At 38.4% G+C, this 6,404-nt stretch overlaps 1 long non-coding RNA gene across 1 annotated transcript; it reads right to left on the bottom strand.

The window, feature by feature from the left end:
* Positions 1–233: 233 nt before the first annotated feature.
* LOC115511567 lies at positions 234–1,778 on the bottom strand. Its single transcript, XR_003968102.1, has 3 exons — positions 1,743–1,778; positions 1,160–1,280; positions 234–296 (listed from the first exon to the last, which is right to left on the bottom strand). It is a non-coding gene; the product is annotated as an uncharacterized LOC115511567 (long non-coding RNA).
* Positions 1,779–6,404: the final 4,626 nt, after the last annotated feature.

Genomic DNA, 6,404 nt, shown 5'->3' with positions numbered 1-6,404 from the left:
TAATATTTGTGGAGAGGATATTAAAGGTTCAAATTCTAAATATCTCTCTTCTACAAAACAAATTTAATTATAGGATGGCATTATAATTTATGGATTCATTAATTAGTCATTTCCTACTTTCCAATTAGAACACAGCTGGATTTGTCCAAATATGCCAAAAGCTGCAACGACAAAAAACTAAATCAAGCCCCAGAATACCTTTGTGAGCCTTGGTTCCTTACCAAAAGTTGGGGGCTCATCAGCTGACCCAAACAGCTTCCGAATTTCTGGTTGCTTAGTCTTATAACGGGCTTTCTCTAATTGTGTGCACAAGAAAACATATTCAGACATGTCAAAGAGAATCATAGGAGTTTGTTACTGTTATAATTCTGGTTTGGTATTTAAATTATTAACTAAATTAAAAATAATTATTTAGTGGGAAGAAACTAGCCGTTATTGAATGCATAGTGAATATTAGGCACTTTGTTACTGATTTCATCCTCTCTTACAGCCCTGTAAGGTAGATAATATGTTTCCTGTTAACAAGGTTCATACTATCTGATTCTAAACAATTATTAGCTAAGAGAGCAGGGATTTGATTTGAAGTCTGTTTGAATCCAAAGTTCATGTTTGTTTGTTTGTTTCTTTCTTTCTTCCAGGTAAGCCGCTGCTCTGTAAAGTTTCAGGTTGTTTGATAAAATTTGGGCTCTGTAGTTTCCCTTCTCTTACCATTACCTGTAAATAGAATTGTGACTTCTAGGATACTGTCCCTTTTACTTTCATTGTTGTTAAGTTAGTAAACATTATATAGCATTAATAGGTCCCAGTTAGAAAAAGGAGATTGTTTTTACATCTTTAGATGAGTGTCTGTAAGATAATTCATAATAACATATAATAATTTTCACATTGGGATACCGGGCAAATGTAACTCTTGTTTTTCAGATTTTAGCTTAAGCATCCCTTGTTCCGAGTTGCCCTCCCATACCCCTCAGATTGGGTGAGGGCCCCTTGTGTTACGCTCTCAGAACACCCTCCACTCTTCCTTCACGGCACTTTGAACCTCCACTTTTAAATTTAGTGGTGTTTAGTTGTACCTCTTTATCATCTCATGTTTTCTCTAGGATGAATATAGTGTGTAGGATTTAAATGGACTTACTGTAATTCTGTAACATCGACTTACCATGCAAGCTCTAGCTGCATCTCAGGTTATGGCAGGGGCACATGCGCGGAATGAACCTGAACTGCTCTGAAGTAGAGTCCACATATGTCTTTTTCTTCCAGAGAAAACAAAGGTCAGAGTCCTGAAGAAACCACAGAAGGAGATACTGAGTTGTTAAACATTACATACATTTTGTTGAATGTTAATGAAATACAAAATGAGAATTATAGCTCAAGCTATATGTCCTGCTAATGTTAATGAGCAAAGCATGGTTGCCAAACCAAATAACAAAAACCTAAAAAAATCACAGAACATACCACAAAAGACAATAAATGTTATATTTTCTAAAAGACTCAGCACAAATACAAACCTTATATGCAGGCCTATTATAAATACACATTGCTGTGTTAGTATTTATAGCTCACCTTAGTATTTAAAACTTGACTTCCAATCTAGAATAGATTCATTCTGTTCTGTTCATTTTGGCCAATTATCTTCTTTAAAATATTTATCACAATTTGTAATTATGTATTTATGTGTGAGTTTACATGTTTAATGTCTGTCTCCTTGAGACTGTAAGCCCTACAAAGGTAAAAGACCATACCTGATTTGCTCAAATCATGCACGGGCTGCCATCCATGCCTGCCAGACAGTTCTTACATAGACAATTTGTTTCTTGAACGTTGAATGGCTAGGCTTAGCACTACCTGTAACCTGAGCCATCTTTAAATAGGGAAGGGTCAAATTTGGCCTTTGTACCATGAGTGTTAATAACGTTAAAAAGATAAACAAGATAAATTTCTTGTTAAAAATTCTTTCCTGTTAAAAACTTACAGTTTTAGATCTGTATAGAGTCATTATATACTTTACAGATCCACGGCCAATTCTGGGTTTAATTTGTGAGACTGCCAGAAACTCCCAAAGGCTGGCTCCATGCATTAAGACAAGTAATTGAAGAGAATGTCTGCTGGATTGGTGAAGATAATTGCCACTGGAAACATTATTTTTTTACAGAGGGATGGTACAGTCCAGAGGATTTGAATCTGTCTGGAAAATACTTATGAGGTGCCTTAAGACTTGTAGATTTTAGGTAAGAGCATGTTAGAGTGTCTTAAAGACTTAAATTTTTAATTATTTGTTTTTAAAAATTACATAAATGGTACATCTTTGTTGTAAACATGAGTTGGGGTGGTTTCAATCCACCATTTACCAGGTAAGTTACTGTATGTAATTTATCTTTTGATTATGGCCTTTATACTCTTCAAGTGTTCTCTTCCTGATATGTGTGTTATCTCAGTTTATCTCTGGCACTCTAGCTATCAGAATATCATGAGAAAAATCAGGATGCTGGAAAGAACACATTTACAAAAATATCCTTAGTTTTTGCGGTCATCAGGGTGTTCATGGCAAACAGTGGCTGAAAACTTGAAAATGTCAAGGAGCTGCTTAGAAGATTTCCTGACGAAGAGCTGTGTGGCGCTGTGTCCTTCCAGTAGTCACTAGCACTTTTACTTTCCCTCCTTAGTTTTAGCATCTTCTCCCTTTGGCAAACTGCCTGGATGGAGATGCCACTGCTTCCTGGTCCTAAGTCAGTCCACTGGCCCCAACTTGTCTAGCTACTCTCTTTTCCGGGATGCTCCCTGGGCCATGGAGCGTGCACACGGAGCACTAGCTGACAATGCCCAGGGGCCAAGCCATGCCATTTAATGTGTCTTCCATTCAGTTTGGAGCAAGTTGCTGGGTTAGGATAGTGTTTCTCAAGTTACCCATAGTGAAGGATGACTTTCGTTTATATTTTCAGTCTATTGTAGACTGGTACTTTTTTATAAAAAAAATTTAAAAATCAATTGTTAGAAAAATAAAATAGGAAATAAAGACAAAGACAAGAATAGCCCTAATTTTTATTTTTTTATTTTATTAAAATTTTTTTAAATGTTTTTTTAGAGAGAGAGAGAGAGAGAGGCAGAGGCAGAGCATGAGCACGGGAGGGGTGGGGAGAGAAGGAGACACAGAATATGAAGCAGGCTCCAGGCTCTGAGTTGTCAGCACAGAGCCTGACACATGGGGCTCGAACCCACGAACCACGAGATCATGACCTGAGCCGAAGTAGGATGCTTAACGGACTGAGCCACCCAGGTGCCCCAAGAATAAGCCCTAATTTTTATTATTAGATTCAAAAGACCTAAAAGTATTCTGCCAGTGTGCTACAGAAGCTTCAAAATGTTTACTCTCAGTTTTGGTATTTACTTGGTCATGGGCTGATAGCAAAGAATACCTGGGCCTGTACTGGTCCACTGTCCACACTTTGAGTAGCTGATTTGGGCTTTTGCTCTGGAACCCTCGCCACATATTTTTGGAAAGTGTTTTGTATTTGGAGACCTTACTTGTGTTCCTACTGTATGTATTCATGTGTTTATGTATGTGTGTGTGTGCATGGTAGTTCTAGTTATGCTCTTACCTACTACTTTCTTTTTGATGTGATTACTTCAGTTTAAGTGGAACTTCCAGCAACATTTTCCAATGGCATGGCACTTCTCCTACAAAATTCTTTGGGAACGCCAAGGGCCTATCACATGCTGTACCTCTAATTGCTCATGCCTGGGCATAGCCTTTTCTTTCTTTCTTTTTTTAAAATTTTATCAAGTTTTTAATTTTAATTCAAGTATAGTTATCATACAATGTTATGTTAGTTTCAAGTGAATAATATAGTGATTCAACAATTCTATGTATTTATCAGTGCTCATCATGGTTATGTGTACTTTTAATCCCCATGAGCTATTTCACCCATCTCCCTACCCAATTCCTTTCTAGTAGCCATCAATTTGTTCTCTATAGTTAAGAGTTTGTTTCTTGGTTTGTCTCTCTCTCTTTCTTCCCCCTTGTTCATTTGTTTTGTTTAATTCCACATATGAGTGAAAACATATGGTATTTGTCTTTCTGACTGACTTCGCTTAGCATTATATTCTCTAGCCATCCATGTTGTTGCAAATGGCAAGATTTCACTCTTCTCTATGACTGAATAATATTTCATTGTATATATGTACCACATCTTCTTTATCCATCATCTATCAATGGATACTTGTGATGCTTCCATAATTTGGCTATTAAAAAATAGCTGCAATAAACATAGAGGCGCATATATACTTTTGAATTAGCATTTTTATATTCTTTGGATAAATACCCAGTAGTGTGATGACTGGATCATAAGGTAGTTCTATTTTTAACTTTTTGAGGAAACTCCATACTGTTTTCCACAGTGGCTGCACCAGTTTGCATTACCACAGACAGTGCAAGAGGGTTCCTTTTTCTCCATGTCCTCACCAACACTTATTTCTTGTGGTGTGGATTTTAGCCATTATGACAGGTGTGAGGTGATATCTCATTGTAGTTTTGATTTGTATTTTCTTGATGGTGAATGATGTTGAGCACCTTTTCATGTGTCTGTTGATCATCTGGATGTCTTTGGAGAAAAGTCAGTTCATGTCTTCTGCCAGTTTTTTTTTTAATGTTTATTTATTTATTTATTTAGAGGGAGCATATGCACACTAGTGGGGGAGGGGCAGAGAGAGAGGGAGAGAGAGAATCTCAAGAACGCTCCTCTCTGCCAGCACAGAGCGTGATGTGGGGCTTGAACCCATGAACTGTGAGATCATGACCTGAGCCAAAATCAAGAGTCAGGCGTTTAACTGACTGAGCCATCCAGGTGCCCCATGTCTTCTGCCAGTTTTAATTGGAATATTGCTTTTTGGGTGTTGAGTTGTATAAGTTCTTTATATATTTTTGATACTTGGGCATACGCTTTATCTGATAGAAAGTGGCCTCCTGCTTACAAACCCAAAGGGAAGTGACTAGAATATCTCTAGATACACACAAAAATGTACGAGGATTACAAGTGTGTAACACATGGTGGGCAGGTTGTTGGCATCTGTCTTGTGTACTGTTTGTTCCCCCAGTGTAAAAGTCATTAAATTATTTTGTCTCAACTCCAACCTCCCTTGTATGCTTGGCTGTGTGATGCTGGGGCTCTTGTAAACCACAGCTCTGTGTTATTCTCTGCCAATAGGTGGCACTGGGGTTGTGGAGGAGAAGAGACTGGGAGGGAGGAGAGGAGACTGATATGCCCAGTGAGTTTCCTGTTTTATTCTTGGATGTTTGCATTTCCTATGACCATCACCCCAGCGTCATTTCTTCACCCCAGTAGCAGCAGGGCCCTCTCATAGCAGCAGCTTAATTCAGTTAGAAGTTATTCCAGTCCTTGCAAAAGTAGCCCGTGGTGGACCCTCAGCGACCCAGCTAGCCTGAGCACCCTCCTCGGAGGTCTGAGTTTCAGGTCTGCTGGGCCCATCTCTCCATTTTTAATAATTACAACATTGTCTTTTTGTTCTCTCCATCCTATTTTGTTCTCTCAATAAGTTGCAGTTTATTGCAATTGCTACCTTTATTACAGTGTAGTTTTCTCTTCTTGCCTTTTTAGTTACCTAGTAACCAACCTTATTGCTACCTAACAATTTCTTTCTTTATGAACTGGTGTGGTTTTTGTCTCTAGACTGAATCCTGACTGAAGCATAGCCAAGAACAAAGGCAATGACCTTTGACTGTTTAAATGTGTATGCTTTGGATATGCCCAATAGCACACATTTGAATTTGAGCTTGAGCTAAGTTTGGTGTCATAGAAGACAATAAAATAGAGAAACTGGTTTTGGTATTCCTGAACCTCTCTTAGTGCCTGAGAGATAAAATGGCAATGACAATTATAAGAACTGTGGGTTTAGTTGGGTTTTGTTAAGTGTCATTAATATATTGAAGGAAAAACAAAACAAGCTTGAATTAACCAATCACCAACTAACAGCATGACTGAAAACCATGAAACTTAAAAAAATGTTTTTTTAACATTTATTATTGAGAGACAGAGTGATACAGAGCATGAGCAGGGGAGGGGCTGAGAGATGGGGAGACACAGAATCTGAAGCAGGCTGCAGGCTCTGAGCTGTCAGCACAGCTGGGCTGGAACTCACAAACTGCAAGATCATGACCTGAGCCAAAGTCAGACGCCTAACCGACAGAGCCACCCAGGTGCCGCAGAAAACCACAAAACTTCTATGACATCTTTGAATTTTCCCTTCATCTCCTCTGGTTACTTTGGCTGTAACCAGAGGACAGATTAGGCTAAATATCAGGTCTAGGATTTGATTATTAGCTAAATTGCAGATAAGTTTTCATGTATAGTTCCTCCTTTAACCTCCCAACACTAAAATCAGGGCCCTGG

This window comes from Lynx canadensis, chromosome B1, assembly GCF_007474595.2.
Source record: "Lynx canadensis isolate LIC74 chromosome B1, mLynCan4.pri.v2, whole genome shotgun sequence".
Lineage (NCBI taxonomy): Eukaryota > Metazoa > Chordata > Mammalia > Carnivora > Felidae > Lynx > Lynx canadensis.
This window is presented reverse-complemented; position numbering and strand designations above follow the sequence as displayed.